A 21019-nucleotide genomic window follows, 5' to 3' on the forward strand; every position below is an offset into this window, starting at 1 on the left:
CTGTCTCTCTTGCTATTCTCAATTTTTTTATTAATACATTTTCAGTGTGGGTAAGTCCTACTCCCACTCCCCGGACAAAAATATCCACCGACGTGCCCGTCGATCGCATACCGGATTTCCTCTTCTCGCTCGGTTTTCCTGTATTTCATGCTTTCACGATCTACATCTTTAATCGTGACGCTGGTCTCGTTTGGGTCCACGTCATTTCGTTCAACCACTCCAAGACACGCATATTCGTCAACTCTTGTTCTTAGGATTGCTGTTGCTCGTCGTCGAATTTTACCTCGGGTTTCAACCGGTCCTCGATCCATTCCTCGTCGTGATCATCGACTAATACAATGTCCTGTGACACAGTTACATCTTCTAGAAGTGCTACTTCTTCCACTATCTTCTTTAGATCTATCCTGTCCATAACAAAGTCGTCGCCTTAAGGGCTATATTTCTTCTTGGATCTTGTCCTGTCATTCTGTCTCGTTGACCTCACAGGCAGGGTCCATCATCAAAAAATCCTTCTCTTCCATGTCTGCAGGTATACACCAATCTTCTGTCGAAGGGTTGTGTGGCTTGATGTTTTCGTAATGAGCGGCTCGGCCAAAACTCAGTCTATCAAAGCGTCCCTCCTGGTGCACCTCCGTAATCATGAACAGTCGCCTATAATTTTTAGGAGCTTTTTCGTTCCTTTCGGTGGTATGACGTTCTGAAATACCCATAAGTAGTCCCCTACCGAATAAGCTTTTGCACCAGCTGCTTTCCTGTCAAATCTTTTCCTCTGCCTTGCCTGTGCCTGCTGAGTATTTCGTCTACATAAGTCGTTTAACTCCTCTTGAAGTCTTATTACATCCCTTATATAGACCTGTGGTGACGTCTTCTTACCCTCATACTCTGAGTAGAAGAAAGTCAAGGTCAAATACTTCTCGTGTCCGGTTAGCATCATGTGTGGACTAACTCCGATGGTGGAATGTTGCGTGCTATTATAAGCCCCCATCACTTGTGGAAGGTATCAGTCCCAATCGGTCATGTATCTGGAACAAAATACCCTCAACATCGATACTAACGTTCGATTCTGCCTTTCCAATAAGCCATTCGTCTGGGGATGGTATGTCGTGGAGTGAGCTTGAGCAACCTGAGAGCGTCTCATAAGCTCTTTCGTGAGTTCCCCCACATAAGCTGTTCCATTATCCGATTGAAATGTCATCGGACAACCATGTCTTGCTATCAACGTTTTGATCAGGTGATCGCACGTCTCTTCCGCTGAGGCAGTTATGCAGGGCACGGCCTCTGCATACTTTGTGAAGTGATATATCATGACCAAGACTTGATTATAACCACTGTCTGTCATGCATATGTTTTTTTGATCAATCTGCACCACCTCGTTGAATTCAGACGACTCGATCAACTGCAAAGGAAATCGTAACTTCCTTGAATCCTTGACCTGCTGGCATGACAGACATGCTGTTTCCCACTTCTCGCATGTTTTTATCATTCCAGGCGACTCATAGCGCTTCAGCAACTCTGATATACTTTGCCGCTTCCCTGGTGGCCCATCTGATCATGCGACCTGAGCAAAAGTTCTGTCTGATAGAGTTGCGGCAACACTTTCGCGTTGTACTTGTACAGGACTTTGTCTTCTTCTTTTCTCTTGCAAGCCACGATCCCGTCCTTGTTCAGATATAACCTTACCTCTTTCTGCATAAAGTACTGTCGCAGAATGCGGTAACTGTCTTCCTCGAGGTCTCCTTTGTCCGGAGCACTATTTTCGATCCACCTTTTCAGGTTGCTTGTCATGCTGTCATTTCTCTGCGCTCATAGTAGGTCCGAGAGTCTGTATCTCGCCTTCAAGTACGTCTTCATGACCCTCATTTGACTGTTCAGCTCATTGGGCTGATGCGTGTCTTCTTCCATCTTAACGCACCAAATCTTTGCCAACGGCTGTGTTTCTTCTTCGAATGGCTGAAGATCAGTCCTGACTACCTCTTTTTGTGGCAAAAGACGTTTCGATACCGCTTTTGTTTCCTAATGTTCATGCGAGAGAGTTTCTGCTGGACCAGGTTCGAGCGCAGCAACAGTTCCAAGGGCACCGGGTCCTTCTGCGATAAAATCTTTATCTCGGCTGCTTTCTCTACAGGTAACTCAGGATGTCGTGGGATTGGATGTCCAGATTTATCCAACCATCTCGTCAAGGGAAGCGCTTCATAAGTTTTTTTTATCCAGAAACGAGAATCCTTCCTTAATCTCGGGCTGATTGGCTTGCTTCTGTTCCAATCTTTCATAGAACTCGGTTTTCTTGCTGAGGCTGTCAGCATTCTGGTGTTTGTCACGCACCCTGTGCTCGATTATCATGTGGTAGCCATCTAATCTCAATGTCCATTTTCCAATATAACTCTGATCCATCGATTATGTCTTCAACCAGGATAACGCCCTGTTGTCCACGCGTAACTTAAAGGGAGCGCTCCCCAACTATGCGCGGTACTTTTCCACAATTGTGACTACTGCAAACATTTCTGCTTTTGGAGCACCATATTTCATCTCACTGTCACTTAACACCTTACTGCCATATGCAATGGGACGGAGAACGGTTCTCCCATTCCACTCCTGCTCCTGATGCAGTATTCCCAAGATGGCTACTACTGATGCGTTTGTGTCAAGAACATACATGCTCTTTTCAATAGGCATGCCTACCACTGGCGCGCTTCGTGCTCAATATCCATAAGGATCATCCGTCCAGCCTTCCGACTCGCAAGATTCCTCAGGATAATGTTCCACCTGATTGCTCCTCCCTGCTGCTGTCAAAATCTTCGGGCTCATTGGTACAGTGCAGACGGTCAGTACCGTGCAGTTGAGTTGAACTTCTGCCAGAGAGTAGTAAATAGGCACACCATCATCGATTCCCATAGTGCCTCTTCCTCATCTGAGCTTCTTGAGATGTTATTTGTCCCTATTAGGATCATTACGTATGGGATTCTCCCTGGGTTCATCAGCTCCACCATCCAAAATCGTTGCGCCTCCAAACGCCATCACAGTGGTGATCCAGGAAGTCCTCAATTTTTGGAGCACTCTGACCAAGCTATCCCTCATTATCAGATGTGATGTCCCAAGTGGCGGTTGCTGCAGTTTTACTGCTGGGTTCCAAGCCGCTCGATTGAAGCAGGCTCTCGGATCCGTATCCGGAACTCCTGTGAAGCTATACTTCAACTGATTCTTCTTTTGCACGTCAATCACTCGTGACACTTTCTTTGCCGGTATCTCTCGTATTATCCTGTCTGGGACACTAGAGCTCCTTGTTGATGATGTTGCGTTGCTAACTCCCTCTCTGGTCATGACGTCTTGGGAGAGTTGTACTCACCCCGTGTCATCGATTGTTCCATAGGGTGCAGTCACACCGGAACCTGGCGCATTTCTGTTGGCAACCAGTCGTCCAGCTGTCTCTATCAGCTTCCTCACTGTTTGCTCCACGACTGGGTCACCTAAGGTGTCGCTCGGATCCGGGATTGTCACTCGACCAATTCTAGTCGGGTGTCGCGTTTCTGTGGTCTGATTCATTTCTCGAGGCGTCAAGAGTTCCATCGGGGACTGCCCACGAGGAATATCCATTGTAGGTATCACTTTTTCTACGACTGCCTTTGACGACAACCGCTCCGATCGCTGCTTGTATTCTCGCCTCAAGCGCTCTATCACTTCACCCTGCTTCTTGTTGCAGTCTTCAAACAACTTCTTCCACATGTTCCTATCTTCTTCTATAATGCGCATGGTCTTGGTCATCTCGTCCAGCTCCTTTCTAGTCTTCTCAAGTTCTTCTATCGTCCCATTGAGATCTTGCATGGTTTCGTTCGTGTGAACTTCCTCTGCTACTCTCGCCTCTTTGGTGGCACAGCTACTCTCAGTTGTGAACTAGACGAGGCAGCATCGCTGTTCATTTCCTGATGCATCCTCTTCAGTCCAGGCTTAGGCTTGGTGGGCAAAGGCATCTCACCTGGTTGGTAGGTCCATGAACTTCCCAATCCAGGCTCGTTCGCCAAGGCACTCCCTGAGCGAGCCCCGTTTCTCCACCTCATCACTCTCATGTTCGGGCGGTCTAGTATTCCTTTTTCTCCATATGCTGCCATCAATAAGACTTCCGTGGGGCGGTTCCCACGGTTATCATGTGCCAAGATGTTTATCAAAGCGGTCAGCAACATGACTACCTCTGGGTCCTCCAGAGCGAAGTCTCGATCCATTAGTCTCCGATAGATCGCATCTACCATCGGTCCTACATATGCCTCTGCCAGGTCCATCAATTCATCCAAGTTGAAATTATCCATCTTCTTGCAAATTTGATTTTAGTATCGATTCGATTATTTGAAATCAAGTGAGAGATTAAATGATCAATCAGGATCTAGAAAAAAGGTCAGGAAAATCACATTTTTCAATTTTACACTAGTTTTATATTAAAATTTATTTAAAACCGTCAGATAAAAAGATTTTGATCTTAAAATTTAGTAAAATCAATCAGTTTCTAAAATTTTGGAATTCGACCTAAAATTGGACAGTCCAAACTTTGGATCTATTCCTAAGATCGTCATTCAGTTGTTCATGGTCACTAACTCCTTCTTACCTTTATGTCTTAATAACATAACACATAACAAAATCATAACACACGTATCACACACTACACATTTTTTTTGTCTGACACCCTCTTGCATGCCACCTGAACTCAGCCTGTACTTAAGTAATCTTTCTTATGCAAGTATTCTTGTATATTAGTATCAGAGAAGATTACGTGTATCAGCGCGTACAGTTCCCGTGGATGCATTCGTCCTCTGTTCGGATCGTACACTGGAAGCGAAAGCTCCTTCACTTCCCTTTCCACGAGTAAGTCTCTCAATCTCGTCAAGGACAAGACCGGTTCCACGTTTTTCGGTTCCACGTGGTTTTCCGGTTCCACGTGCCGCTTCTCCGTCGCCCTCGTCACCAAGAAGCATAAGTACTTTCCCGGTGTCTGTGACGCCAACGGAGGCAAGGCTGCTAAGCCCCCTATTCCTGGTCTTTGCTTCCAAAGAATTCTATGTTTTATTTTCTCTCTTAAAATCTGCTGCTAACGCTGTCTTAAAACTCACGTCTGCTGTGATTGCTATCGCACATAATCTATTTGTGATGAAATCACTATCTGTTAGTATTATGCTACTTGAATAATCATTTGGTAAGTTAAAATATGACTCAACTACCCTCCCTATGTCCGGTTTCTTAGGGCCTCGCCTGTTTCCATTCTAAATCTCCTGTCTCTCTTGCTATTCTCAATTTTTTTATTAATACATTTTCAGTGTGGGTAAGTCCTACTCCCACTCCCCGGACAAAAATATCCACCGACGTGCCCGTCGATCGCATACCGGATTTCCTCTTCTCGCTCGGTTTTCCTGTATTTCATGCTTTCACGATCTACATCTTTAATCGTGACGCTGGTCTCGTTTGGGTCCACGTCATTTCGTTCAACCACTCCAAGACACGCATATTCGTCAACTCTTGTTCTTAGGATTGCTGTTGCTCGTCGTCGAATTTTACCTCGGGTTTCAACCGGTCCTCGATCCATTCCTCGTCGTGATCATCGACTAATACAATGTCCTGTGACACAGTTACATCTTCTAGAAGTGCTACTTCTTCCACTATCTTCTTTAGATCTATCCTGTCCATAACAAAGTCGTCGCCTTAAGGGCTATATTTCTTCTTGGATCTTGTCCTGTCATTCTGTCTCGTTGACCTCACAGGCAGGGTCCATCATCAAAAAATCCTTCTCTTCCATGTCTGCAGGTATACACCAATCTTCTGTCGAAGGGTTGTGTGGCTTGATGTTTTCGTAATGAGCGGCTCGGCCAAAACTCAGTCTATCAAAGCGTCCCTCCTGGTGCACCTCCGTAATCATGAACAGTCGCCTATAATTTTTAGGAGCTTTTTCGTTCCTTTCGGTGGTATGACGTTCTGAAATACCCATAAGTAGTCCCCTACCGAATAAGCTTTTGCACCAGCTGCTTTCCTGTCAAATCTTTTCCTCTGCCTTGCCTGTGCCTGCTGAGTATTTCGTCTACATAAGTCGTTTAACTCCTCTTGAAGTCTTATTACATCCCTTATATAGACCTGTGGTGACGTCTTCTTACCCTCATACTCTGAGTAGAAGAAAGTCAAGGTCAAATACTTCTCGTGTCCGGTTAGCATCATGTGTGGACTAACTCCGATGGTGGAATGTTGCGTGCTATTATAAGCCCCCATCACTTGTGGAAGGTATCAGTCCCAATCGGTCATGTATCTGGAACAAAATACCCTCAACATCGATACTAACGTTCGATTCTGCCTTTCCAATAAGCCATTCGTCTGGGGATGGTATGTCGTGGAGTGAGCTTGAGCAACCTGAGAGCGTCTCATAAGCTCTTTCGTGAGTTCCCCCACATAAGCTGTTCCATTATCCGATTGAAATGTCATCGGACAACCATGTCTTGCTATCAACGTTTTGATCAGGTGATCGCACGTCTCTTCCGCTGAGGCAGTTATGCAGGGCACGGCCTCTGCATACTTTGTGAAGTGATATATCATGACCAAGACTTGATTATAACCACTGTCTGTCATGCATATGTTTTTTTGATCAATCTGCACCACCTCGTTGAATTCAGACGACTCGATCAACTGCAAAGGAAATCGTAACTTCCTTGAATCCTTGACCTGCTGGCATGACAGACATGCTGTTTCCCACTTCTCGCATGTTTTTATCATTCCAGGCGACTCATAGCGCTTCAGCAACTCTGATATACTTTGCCGCTTCCCTGGTGGCCCATCTGATCATGCGACTTGAGCAAAAGTTCTGTCTGATAGAGTTGCGGCAACACTTTCGCGTTGTACTTGTACAGGACTTTGTCTTCTTCTTTTCTCTTGCAAGCCACGATCCCGTCCTTGTTCAGATATGACCTTACCTCTTTCTGCATAAAGTGCTGTCGCAGAATGCGGTAACTGTCTTCCTCGAGGTCTCCTTTGTCCGGAGCACCATTTTCGATCCACCTTTTCAGGTTGCTTGTCATGCTGTCATTTCTCTGCGCTCATAGTAGGTCCGAGAGTCTGTATCTCGCCTTCAAGTACGTCTTCATGACTCTCATTTGACTGTTCAGCTCATTGGGCTGATGCGTGTCTTCTTCTATCTTAACGCACCAAATCTTTGCCAACGGCTGTGTTTCTTCTTCGAATGGCTGAAGATCAGTCCTGACTACCTCTTTTTGTGGCAAAAGACGTTTCGATACCGCTTTTCTTTCCTAATGTTCATGCGAGAGAGTTTCTGCTGGACCAGGTTCGAGCGCAGCAACAGTTCCAAGGGCACCGGGTCCTTCTGCGATAAAATCTTTATCTCGGCTGCTTTCTCTACAGGTAACTCAGGATGTCGTGGGATTGGATGTCCAGATTTATCCAACCATCTCGTCAAGGGAAGCGCTTCATAAGTTTTTTTATCCAGAAACGAGAATCCTTCCTTAATCTCGGGCTGATTGGCTTGCTTCTGTTCCAATCTTTCATAGAACTCGGTTTTCTTGCTGAGGCTGTCAGCATTCTGGTGTTTGTCACGCACCCTGTGCTCGATTATCATGTGGTAGCCATCTAATCTCAATGTCCATTTTCCAATATAACTCTGATCCATCGATTATGTCTTCAACCAGGATAACGCCCTGTTGTCCACGCCTAACTTAAAGGGAGCGCTCCCCAACTATGCGCGGTACTTTTCCACAATTGTGACTACTGCAAACATTTCTGCTTTTGGAGCACCATATTTCATCTCACTGTCACTTAACACCTTACTGCCATATGCAATGGGACGGAGAACGGTTCTCCCATTCCACTCCTGCTCCTGATGCAGTATTCCCAAGATGGCTACTACTGATGCGTTTGTGTCAAGAACATACATGCTCTTTTCAATAGGCATGCCTACCACTGGCGCGCTTCGCACAGGTCCCGCTTCATGTTCTCAAAGGCCGTTTGCGCTTCATCGCTGCATTCGAACTTCTTTTCCTTGTTGCGCATCAGCTTCTGCATCGGATTCACCCTGTCTGCATATCCTTTTATGAAATCACGGTAATAATTGGCAAATCCTAGGAAGCTCATGAGCTGTGTGTCCGTTCTGGGAACCTTCCATGTCAACACAGCTTCTACTGCTTCCGGGTCCGGCCTCACACCATACCTGTCCACCATACCTGTCACACCATACCTGTCCACCATACTTGATCGAATCCCTCAGGATCTCGCATTTCGATGGTTTGCATTTTAAGCTTTCTCTATTCATGCAACCAAAGACCTCATCGAGCCGATCAATGTGGTCTTCCAGGTTTGGTGTTGCTATGACCACGTCATCCACGTAACACATCACAAGATTCCCGTACTTCTTCGTCACTCTGGTCAAAGCCTGAGCCATCAGTCTTTGAAAAGTGGCTGTTGCGTTGCACAAGCCGAGGGCATCCTCTTCCACTGGCACAACCCCAACTCGCATGCGAATCCGGTCTTTTCTCTATCCTTCTTACGCATAGGGACCTGCCAGAAGGCAGAACCCAAGTCCAATGTGGTGAAGAACTTGGCATCACCAAGTTTAGAGAGGCTCTCGTCTATCCGCGGTATCGGGTACGCATCTTTTATTGTTACAGCGTTCAAGTAGCGAAAGTCGCAGCAAAACCTAAGCTGCCCTCTTTCTTTTTCGCCATTACTACCCCGCAGGCCCATGGAGACTTCGAGGGTTCTATCATGTCGTATTCGAGCAGCTTTTCTATTTCAGCTCGGCACGCTTCCGACTTATGTGGCGTCATTCGTCTTGCCCCTTCCCTGTGCGGAATGGCGCCTTCTTCTAATCCGATCTCGTGTTCGACGAAGTTGCAACAACCGATATCCGTGTTTTGAAAATACATCCGCGTTCCGATTTAAAACCTCCCGAAATGATTCAAAATCTCCCTCCCCTATTTTCCCTTTCAAGTGTTCTATTTCTGGCAAAACCGTTTGTCAGATTCTAGTTCATGAGGGGCGTTCCAGAAAATTCGAGCAGCTCGACAAACCGTCGTTCGTTTCGGATTTCAGTGAAAACAGTTTATGAATAGATTTTAATTCATAAATCCTTTTAAAAAATTTATCTTTATTGGCATGATAAGGACAGTCTTTCACACTATATCTCTTCAAGTTTTGTGTCTCTTCATAGTCAATCCTCATCGGCAAAGCGTAATCAAGTTTCTTTCTACGCTAGTTTGAAACTTTGGTGTCCAGTGTGTTCAATAACACACTGAAACACAGTCCGTTTTGAGTTACCGAGAAGCTCCGGCCTAAAATCACTGAACTTTGACTATTTGGATTCGGTATTGTTTAGTATCACTTAACGAATTTAAATTTCTCATTCTAAAAATTGCTACTACTGCTTGTCCCGGCTGTAGTTTGACATTTCTGTCTAGAAAAATTTCTGTCTAAAAAAATGATTCGTCGGAATTAGATCTTCCCTCGTGAAGCCCATTCTTTCCCAAATTTTTATCGGCATCACGCTCACTACCGATCCTGTGTCCAGAAGCCCCGTGGTTCTGATTTTCTTTCCGTTGGTGTCGAGCAGATGTGCAGTCACATCTGCTTCCTATCCAATGTGAACCGCGTCTTGCTCCATCATGGCGTCATGGCCTATTCTACGGACATTGATTTCTTCTTCACCCAAATCGATCTGTCCTATTTGCTCACTGTCTGTTGTCACATGTGTCCTAGTGTAGATGCTAATCCCATCCACGTTCAGCATCACTTGATATGGTCCATAGACTTCCACGTAGCGCCCGTGAAGCTTCTTTATTCGAGGGCCCCCCGTTGTTAATAGTGCTCGCACAGCTCATGACTCAGTGCGTGGCTCGACCTGCCTCAGATAATCTGCATATGTGTCCAAATGCATCAAAATGAACTCTGATGGTTCACTCAGTTTTCTGATTACCTGGTGTCCCGCTACCGAAAATATCGATTGTATTTTGCTTCCTTGTGGCACCATACCGAACCTCTGCCCGGAGATCACAATTAGTTTCATGCTCAAACTACTTGTTGCTTTCGTTTCTTCGACCTCCGATGCCTCGAAGGTGTTCAGTTTTTCCTGTAATTTCTCATTTTCCAATTCGAGCTTCACGTTTTGTTCGATATCCTTCGTTACCAGTTCCTGCTGGACTCTATTTAGAGCATCCCTCATGGCTGCCCTATAATCAATCTTGAAGTCATCCGCCGCAGTCACCGGTTCCGGTTCACATGTCTCTTCCGTTAACGCCTGCATATTTTTCGATGCCAGCTCTTGCGGTTTTCCTTTTCTGCGCGCCTCCGCTTCACTCAATAGGCGAGCCTTGCTGGCTTTCACACCCGATAAAGCTTCCTCATGCCTTGGATGCTTGATGTCTGCTACAGCATCCCAGAATTGCGGACAATCCGATTTAAAATGGCCTTCCAAGTTGCAAAAGAAACACCTCGGGCCGAATTTTGCAATTACTCCTCTCATGAAATCTTTATGGTCGACTTCTGACACGTCTTCGTCCTCGAGGCAAAAATTCATTGCTTTCATGCCCTGTTTGTAAGTTGGGCATGCTGACACATGATGGTCCGTCGAACTGCAATTTGCACAAGTGCACAAGAGCGCCTCTTGTCCATATCGTCCCTCGGTTTATACCAGTTGTTCCCTTGGCTGGCTGGTCCGTTGTTAAAAATGCCATAATTGTTCTTGTAATATCCAGATCTCGGTGGAGACTTCAGCAAAAGATATTCTTTTGACTTGAGTCTCAACTCCTCTGGTGTTGGCGCATTGGTTGAGAGTGGTGTGTAATGTGTTGCTAACATTGTTCGAAGTTCATCATTCTTTACACCATCGATGAATTTTGAGGCTACTACCAGGTTCATCCTTCTGTCCGACTCATCTGGTTGGCTACGCCTTCTCAGCATCTCCAAATTGTCTAGAAACTTGTCTATCGTCTCATCTTCTCGTTGCTTCCGTTTCTCGAAGCGCATCATTGCTTGGTGTCCCTGCACCCCTGAGCCAAAACGATTTAACAAGATTTCAAAGATTTTCCCAGCAGTGTCCCGTTGGTATTGCTTTTTGGCCACCACGCAGTTTAGGGCTGTCCCTTCCAAGTTACTGGTAAGCGCACTGCATTCTTGCCTTTCTGACAAGTCCTCTTCCTCAAAATGCAGTTTCATCACTTCTATCCAGGTATCAATACAGTCATCAGATTTGTCTTTGTAGCATCTTGGGGTCTTAAAAACCCTTCTGGGCTTTTTGCTACGTTCATTGGTTCTAGATAATCTCGTAAGGAATGTCTCCAAAGACCTGTTCAGAGGTTCAAAGGCTGTTGCAATTGATGTAGCCTCTCTTGAATGCCCTGCCTGAGTATCATTGCACCCTGATAAGGGTTCTGCACTTGGAAATTCCCTTCCGTCCGATTCACTTGAATTGTTTCTTCCTTGGCTCGCATGACTCATCCCTGGGCTTGCTTGACTCCTGTTCCTGGAATCATCTCTCCCACTCGCATGTGTGCCTTGCATCGGTCGGTCGCTTGAGGTCTGTCTGTTGCCAGTTGAACTTCCTCCGATGTTTGGGCCACATGTTCTATTATCCCCTGTGGCATAGCAGGCTGAAATGCCCCTACCTCTAGTGGATCCATATGTCCTTCTCCTATTTTGTTGGTCGTTGAAGTTCATCCTCGGCTCCCTGCTGGGTCCTCCCGAGTTCGGTTCCCCTTCTTTTGGTCCATTCCTGCTGCCTAGTAGCCCGTCCAACCTATCCATGATAGCCTGAGTTCGCCTCTCCATCATCGCATCTATCTTTGTGTCAAGAGTCCCAAGAGCCTGCTCTTGTTGAATTCTCAAACTCTCGATGTCGTCTCTCAATCGCAACTCTCTCTGTTCCGCTTCTCTTGTCATTCGCGCCAAGTTCTTCGCCAAGTGTTCATCCGTTCTTTCCTTCAAGCGTTTTTGTGCTTCTACTAACTTTTTGTCTATTGCGGTTTGTTTCTTCCCTCAGACTTTCTCTCTCGACGTGGGTTGCCCTTTCTAGTTCACTCATTCTTATGGACATCTGTTCATTTTGTTCTCCTATGCTGCCCACTATGTTGGTCAAGGCTTCTTCAATTGATAATCCGTTGTCCACTAGTGGCGTCACAAGTGGCGTTGTCACCCTGTCGATCCCAGGTAGTTTGGTGCTGGTCGAGATTCGGGCTTTAATTCTCTGCCTCGATGTCTTTTCATTATCCATCTCTGGATCCGCCGGTGGCAGGCGTGTGTTTCTACTCTCCCCAGTTCGCATTTCCGAATTTGTCATACTCACATAGTCTACTGAGTGGCCTGATGTGTGTGTGTGGTTTTGCTTATTGTCCTCACTACACCAAATTGGTCCATAGTGCCAGTCCCTTTGTCTGTGTATGCTTCATTCTCCTGAGTCGAACTATTGAGGCAGCTTGACTCGAGATCTTAAGTATACTTGCTCGTCATCGTACTCTTCTTCCTCCTGGGTCTCTCCTTCATCGCCTGTACCCGCTCCCATGGTAAATGGAAAGATGTTTCCGAAAGTGTTCTTCAATCTTTCTGAAAACGATGAGGACGTTGCCTGTTTCTCCGTCACGCCTGCCATCATGGTGTTTTCTGTGGGAGATCTTCTAGTTGCCACAATTTCAGTAGAGATGTCGTACAGTTCCGACATCTCCTCCCGGTCCAGTGTCCCGATGGAAGTGGGAAAACCTTGGCCTTGTTCTACCGGATTAGATTCACTCGCCAGCCTTCTGTTTCCTCTCCCCTCCGGTCCATGTATTTCCTGGTCCTCATTCATGGCCTGGTCCGGATGGATCTCCATATCTAGCATAGCTTTTCGCTCTTCTGAGGACTTTTGACTCCTGGTCTCAACCATTCTGCCTGAAACCATCTCCCCTTTGTCGGTCCGGGTTCGTGTGATCCTTTCCACAAAAAGGTCGGTCATTGCTTTTCTCTGTTTCTCAGGTATGAATTTCCTGGAGCTATCACTCAGTTTAGGTATCCTTGACTTGTCCAGACTCATTTTTAATTTATCACTTCTTACTGCCTATACACTAAATTCGATTGCTAGATTCCTTTTAGTCTAACTACTTATAACAATAACACAACACAATAATTTTCAAACATTTCTATTAAATAGCGACCACGAATCTTGTATACTATCACAGTACAACGTGTATACAATTTATTCACAATGATCAATTATTAGTTGTAAATTGTGAAGCTAAGACAGAAGGATGATATCTATTTAAAAGATAGTGTTTTCACTACACAATCAACCACAAACATTATAGATTTAAAACCAAAATTGACAAAAAAAAATTTTCTACGAAAAACGTATGTGTTTTGTACTTTTAGTCAGTCGCAATACAATAGTCGAACTTGTTTTTGAAGAAAGAGCTTTCCCTGCTTGGTGCTGCACCAAACGGACGAAACTTTAAGGCAGTAATTTTTTCAAGTGGGCGTCTATTGCACCTACCGAGTCCTGTGTTACCTATCTGTCTTCGGACTGCCCGAGCTCGACCTACTAAAATCCTCAGGGCAATCACTTTTCTCAAAAACGTTTTGGATTCCAATCCACGCCAATGAGTTATACACTCTTGTTCCCAGCCTATCTCTTCATAACCTAATACCTTTAACTGCTTTCTTTTCTGTTGTCTTCTTAAGTCTTGACAAAACAATGCCCCTCCGGATTGGAAAAATTGGGACTCTTCCGGATTGGCAAAATTGGGACCCCTCCGGATTGCCAAAATGGCTTCTCGGAGACTTTCTCAATATTCACCCGATACCCTTTCGGATAAGTTCTCCGATGCTTTTATGCTGTTTGAATTTACTAGGAAGGGTGTTTCGTCTTTCCCAAGACCCTTCCGCATTGAAGTTGAGCCTCTTATTTAACAATTCACCCTAATGGTAAAGGGCCTTATCACTAGCCTAGTTTCGACTTGACTTAGGTTTTCTGGTACCCTTAGCCTTCCCTTTTTGAGTAGAACAGCGTAAAATTGCCTTATTCAACCGTTACTACCCTTTGGTAGGGGTTTAAGGGCTTTCCAAATTTTTTTTTATAAAACATGAAGGGTCTAGCTTCCCGAATTGGTGTTTTTGCTGAAAACAATCCTAAAAAGTTTTCACGCTTACTTTTTTGAATAATTGATGTCTCTATTAGTAAGCTCAGCTATTTTCTGATATAATGGTATCAAGATCAACTGGATTTGTCCAGTAGTTCCAAAGTTATTAACCAAAACGTCTTTTTTCTAACGTCAAAAATTTCTCTCTCATAGGTTCCACCTAACTTTTCGCAATTCTGTTTTTTTTTACCTAAAAATTATTGATCCGAGCTCAGAAGGCCTATAATTTTCTAGTTCAATGCAAAAAACTTGATCTAAAACGCTCTAGCTGAAAAAATTTGCGAAAAACTATGCTATTTTGGACCCCTCCGAATTGAGGAATCCACTAAATCAAACACGTTAAGTTCGATTTCTCTGTAACCCGGAAGGTTATCGGCAAACGGGTTTTAAAATCTGTCGATTCACTAGTGGAGGTTATCCGAACAACAATTTTTACCGTCTTAACACAAAAATTTTGGAATCTTTTTTTATTTTATAGCGTTTCGTTTATTCAAAAAACACTAAAATCCGGTTTTTGGTACCCAAATAGTTCCATCCACTTCCGAATTAAATTCAACCGGTTCTACTTATTATACTAGTACAGTTACGATGTAACTCACTAATTTAGCGATTTTTTCCGTTTCAAAAAATATCGATTTCTCAAAAATCGCGATTTGTGGGGGGATCAAAATATCGCTATTTTGACCCTAAAAACCGGTCCTTTTACTGTGTTTTTCACTGAAAAACGATATAGGAGTATTAATATAGGCTGTATAATTAACAATATTAGTAATACTATACCCCTCCGGGTTTGTTCAATATCCGAATTAAGGTGCTTAACTCGGAATTTCGCAGTTCGGTGAAGGGTCACTACAGTGCAGCACTGTCGAGACCCCACAGATTAACATTTTACTTTTTGTACCAAAAGGGATTTAAAACTTGTTAACGATACCCAACAGTCAATTGTTGTTGTCGTTAAGCCCCTTATTGTCGCTCCTTGAACTGCTTGCCGGATCAGTCTTCTTCACATATCCCGAGACCCTTCCGGATTGAGCGCAAATTAGCATTAACGTGCTTAATTACTCAAATAGCCCTACAGTACAAGCCTCACAAACGGGCCACAACATTGATCGTAACAATCCTGACTGATATTAATGCCTGTAACAAAAATATAACTGACAGCAACAAACGGGAGGGTCGGATCACATCTCGTCTGGGGGGATGATTTCTAGTGATTTTAAACTTTTTTTAAAGTTTTTGCGGTTATTTTTTTTGTTTTGTGTTTTTCGTTGGTACTACGCTATTTTTCGTTTGGTTTTTTGTATATCTTTAAGTGTTTTTGGTCACAGACCTCTCAGGAAACGAGGGGACGGCCGATCCCCCCACCCTTCCTGGAACGTGAATTTTCGGTGTTAACTAGGTTAAAAAGCTATTCACGGGAATCCGGAAGGCTTCCGCGTTCCGAACTACCCTTCCGCCCCGGCGGTTAGTGCCTATTAAGGGCGTTATTATGAGCATCCGCTCGGCGCGGAGTGCTCGTTAACGGTTCTGCCGGTCAAGATGTTAAAAAAGAATTTGCCCGGAAGTACATATCGACGGAAAATAAAGCTAAGCTATAAAACGAGTGACCAGCGTCTAAACAGAGCTCTACATGCTTTTCACCGTCTCTACCAAAGCCAGTTCTTTTGGTGGTCTTTTCAACATCGGGTCGACAAAAACTTTACTGTTCTCCGGCTTCGACCAGAACGCTCAAATTAACTTACTTACATGCAAAATTAGTGAGCTCATGGCTGGGTCTCAGTATCCCCAGACGGCGAGGTCACTCCTAAAAACAGGGCTACTACTTTTTACTAAATTACTATTGTTTCTGTTCAGTAGATAAAAATCACCATCTCCATCGAAGATGGATCAACCCTTTCCCTCAACTCCTAGCTTCTCATTATTAGAAAATGAACCCAGATGTTAAATAAATTCAATTCAGGACATGACCAGGAAGCTAAAAGTTAGTTTGAAACAGTTTGAGTTCAAGTCTCAAGACCCCTCCGGATTCCTGAACCCGGGGAAATAATACCCTTGTTTCCTCTCCGGAAGGCTGGTTTCGACCCTTCACCGTTAGTGTGAATGGCCTTGCAACGATTGTAGCGACACAATCGTTGCAACTCGGAGCGGTCTCTGCTAATACTCTGTTGTATTTTTCTATTTCCTGTCGTCGTTTTTCTGGCAACTATCGTCGTTTTTGTTTTCGCAACTTCTGTCGTTGTTCTGTTTCTTTTTTTGGATTTCTTCCAAAATGGTCGCTTTTGAAGTTTCTCGGAAAATCTGACGTCATCATTCGAATTTTTAAAAATTTAAAATACCAGAATATTCTGACCTTCACAGTTTGTCTAATCGTTTCAATAACGTCGCTAATATGTTAAGACTGCCAATTTTCAAGGTCAGCGGCTAAAAACTCAAACTGTTCTTTTTTGTCAATTCTGGTCGAATGTCACAGGTCATCGATAGTAAACTCTCCTCTGACTCTCATATCTTTGCAAAAGGTAAAAAGGCAAATACTATCATTGCAGTCTTTAGGAAAACATTCATTCAAATGACTAGACCTGTATTTTTAAATGTTCATAGAGGCCTCATATGGCCTCATTTGGAGTTCTGTGATCAAGCCTGTGACCCGCGATTAGAGAAGAACACAAGATTTATCGAAAATGAGCAACGACGAATGACACGAATGGTACAAGGGCTGCAGACACTAAGCTACAATGAAAGGTTAAAGAAACTAGAACTACCGTCAAATGTTGTGATAATTGTTGTGATACTCTCATTAAATAGTTTAAGATTCATGACTGGCTCACGGGATCGACTACCCAGCTCGACATCAACTAGCTGCTGTTCTCACTGCTCATCCACAGTGAAACCGAAGGAAAAGGGTCTCCAATGTGACCGATGTGATGACTGATTTCATCTATCCTGCACAACAGTATTCGAGCTCTTGTACGAGCATCTTCCTTCTGTGTCTGGGCTTCTCTGGGTGTGCAGCAATTGCCCTACTACAGCAAAAACAACTTCTCAAAGATAAGTCTGATCCTCATTCATTGAAACTATTTATCGAGAGAAACATGTCAGAAACCCTGAAAAATGTGGTACAATCAAGTATTTCACCCGTGCTCAAAGGGATAAACGACAAGCTTGACCTGAGTGTAGAATTGGTTTCCCAATTATGGGACCCAAGTGAAGACGGTGCTGAGGTCACCAATTCAGGACATCTGACGACACTTGCAGAAATTGCCGTTACCAAACCTTTTTCTGTTCCTTGTCGTCCACTTGGAGAAATTATTCCAGACTTTGAATACAAATCGAAGGTTATTGGTGTTGAAGAAAGCATAAGTAGGTCTTCCTTAGAACTACAACTGGAAGATAAAACCAGCGTTGATAATGTCCTTAGTGACCTTGGAGTTAATTGTCATATTCGTGACTGTCATCGTCTTGGGAGATTCAGCGATGACAAAACTCGACCGCTTCTAGTAATTTTTAACTCTGTTTGGGACTCACGCTTGTGTCGTAGCAGAGCCATTGTGTAACATTCGCCCGGAAGTACACATGGACGGAAAATAAAGCTCAGCTATAAAACGACTGGCCAGCATCTAAACTAAGCTCTACATGCTCTTCACCGTCTCTACCAGTGCCAGTTCTTTTGATGGTCTTTCTAACATCGGTTCAAAAAAAACGTTACTGCTTTCGGCTTCGGTCAAAACACTCAAATAACTTAATTACATGCAAAATTAGTGAGCTCATGGCTGGGTCTCAGTATCCCCAGACCACGAGGTCACTCCTAAAAACAGGGCTACTACTACTTGTTATATTATGATTGTTTTTGTTCAGTAGATAAAAATCATCATCTCCATCGAAGATGGATCAACCCTTTCCCCTAATTCCTAGCTTCTCATCGTCGGAAAATGAATTCAGATGTTAAATAAATTCAATTCAGGACTAAATAGGGAAGCTAAAAGTTAGTTTGAAACAGTTTGAGTTCAAGTCTCAAGACCCCTCCGGATTCCTGAACCCGGGGAAATAATACCCTTGTTTCCTCTCCGGAAGGCTGTGTTCTACTCTTAACCGTTGTTGTGAATGGCCTTGGAACGATTGTAGCGACACAATCGTTGCAACTCGGAGCGGTCTCTGCTAACACTCTGTTGTATCTTCGTTTTTTCTCTCAATTATTGTTGTTGTCGCCGTTACAACTATTGTTGTTGTGTCTTAATTCTGGATTTCTTCCAAAATGGGCGTTTTTGACGTTTCTCATAAATATGACGTCATACTTCGAAATTTTAATATTTTGAAATACCAGAATATTCTAGCCTTCACAGCTTGACTAATCTTTCCAATAACACTGTTAATCCTTCAAAACTGCTAATTTGGAATTCGAAACTGCCGTGTCTGCATTTTTGTCCATTCTGGTCGAATTTCACATACTCCCCGGACAGCCCGGTCAATGTCGCAATGTTCGTAAAATTGGTACAGTGTCATCGAACAGACTTTACAAAATGCACGAAATTACTCTTATCCACGTCATATCGACTCACTGCAGAATATAAATGGCATCATACTACACTACTATAGCCTTCCAAATTCTTTCACTAGTCTTCACTTTCGAGGATATGACTTAAGATAAAACATTTTTTCTGACTTTCAAGGTCAACGCCCTGATTTAAAATTTTTTCTCCTAGGTTTTAAATGGTGTTAGTTTGCAGGACGGTCCTGCCAACCAACAAGCTAAAATTATCCTACTATGCCTCCTCCCTTCGGAAATTTTAGTCGTTATTGTTCCTGAATATTCAAACTAAAGAACTCTGTGGTTAGAAAGAACAATGAAACAATCTCCCTCTTCAAGAGATTACCCAAGCCTTCCATGTCACCACAAAGGGATCAGTTGTCCTAGTCGATTAAAAACAATCATGCGGGCTAAAGTATTTAAATATACTCTTTACTCAAGTCTTTCTAAATAAATATTAAGTGTCTCTAAAGCCACTAACTAAAATCAAAATACAAATTAATAATTGCAGCAAATTTTTTAATGTTCAAAACTCATTTAAATGTTTTCTTTCAGTTTTCAATTACAATTTGGTTGCTTTGTTTCTCACTCGAGTTTTTGTCACACATATAAAACAATTCTGAGTCTTCTCTTTCGTCCCTTCTTTGTTTCCTCTTTTTTTTGTTCTTTAGAAGTTCTAAAGTTTCTAAATTCTTCTAATTTTCTTTCTTTTCGCATCTTGTTTTCCGGCCATTTGTCAATGCTCGATCTCCTCCTCCTGCGACATTGACACTTTCAATTTCTGTGTCTTGCAACACCTCGTTAGCTATTCTGACGCTGTTGGAAGCAGTCCTCCAACATTTCTGCTCTTCTACCCTTTGTTTACAACAAGGTAGGGGATCCTAATTAGATTCTCTGTTCCTGCAGAAGCGGTTGTGGAGACACAACGTCACATTTCTCTCCAAATGTTCCTTCAACATCTCTTCTTTCTCCCTTCCATCACGTTCACTTGTCCTGGAAATTCTCTTTACGGCGGTGGTCACTGCATTCCGATGAGTCACGAAACCTCGTTTGAAAGCTCCTGCCCCAATGTCCAGCTGATACACACTGTTCACTCTGCCGTGCTTCGACATATGCTTCTTGGCATACTCGTACAACCATGCAGTCATGTTGGCTCTAAACCCTGGAATCAGTCGTCTCCTTGCCCATATCTTTTTCACTTCCATCGGAAAATTCATAATCTTGCACATTGTCTCAAAAAGATCTAAATCTTTTAGACAATCCAATTTCTGCAATTGATCTCTCGTTGGCGCCTCCTGTCTATTGTACTCCTTCACATGAGTTTCGAGCCATCGTATCGCCATCATAACTCTCACTATCACTATTGTTAGTGGCCGTGATGAGTCTGGTAAACCCATGGAGAGCAGCTCTCCAGAGTCCGAGATCAACACCAGATTACTACGTTCGGGGTACCACCATGTTTGCAGCAAGCAATGGCAAGGAAACTCGTCATGTGTGAAAATGATGCTCCTCCAGTTACGCTTTCCCGAAGCTTCCAGTAGTGGTTCCACTTCCATTATCACTCGGTGGACTTGATCACTCTCATCTACTGTATTGTAATCCGTAACGGTTGATCCTCTCTGTTTTTGTCTCTCAAAATCAATGAAATTCCCACTGACGTATCCCATTAACTTCTTTCCCAGTATCAATTCCAACTCCTCCATAGTTCTCTCTGGAACTGCTGAGAATATCTTACACGGTAACTTGTAAGACTTTTCTGACATTCTCGCTAGTCTTACGCATTTTTGCGCCGAGAAGGCTTGATCCACGATCGTTCTCGTACTTTTCACATCCACAGCTACGATATGCGCTGGGTATCTGCTCTTACACATTGAAGCTAATGTCGATCCCACCAAACATCGCGCTCCCGACGGTCTGCGATAAGTCTCACTGTGTCTGATGTTCATTTCCGCCTCGATCGCTTCCCTCCACTTTCCTATGTGTTTTTGCTCAGTCTGCAAAACTCCTGGGAACACTTCCACACTGATAGCCGTGACCATCTCATGTTTCTGTTCTAGATTCAATAGTGACTCTAAAGAACCAAACATACTGTAGAATCCTAGTGCAGTCACTAGATTCACCTCGATTCCTCCATGGCAACCTGCGATCAATTCCGTTTCCGTTCTTGCTTTTATCACAATGTTCCCAAACAATATTGTCAACTGCATGTGTTGTCTCTCTAGAGTTTTCACGCAATCCAGACTTCCACAAATTTGACCTTCCAGTCCACAGACTTCTGCCAGACAGCTACCAGGTTTGACCCAGTCCTCTGGTCTCCAGCCAGGCAACTCTACTTTGTCTTCTCCGTTGCTCCTAGAGGCTCTTGTCA

The sequence above is a fragment of the Symsagittifera roscoffensis genome, chromosome 7 (genome assembly GCF_963678635.1).
Source record: "Symsagittifera roscoffensis chromosome 7, txSymRosc1.1, whole genome shotgun sequence".
Lineage (NCBI taxonomy): Eukaryota > Metazoa > Xenacoelomorpha > Acoela > Convolutidae > Symsagittifera > Symsagittifera roscoffensis.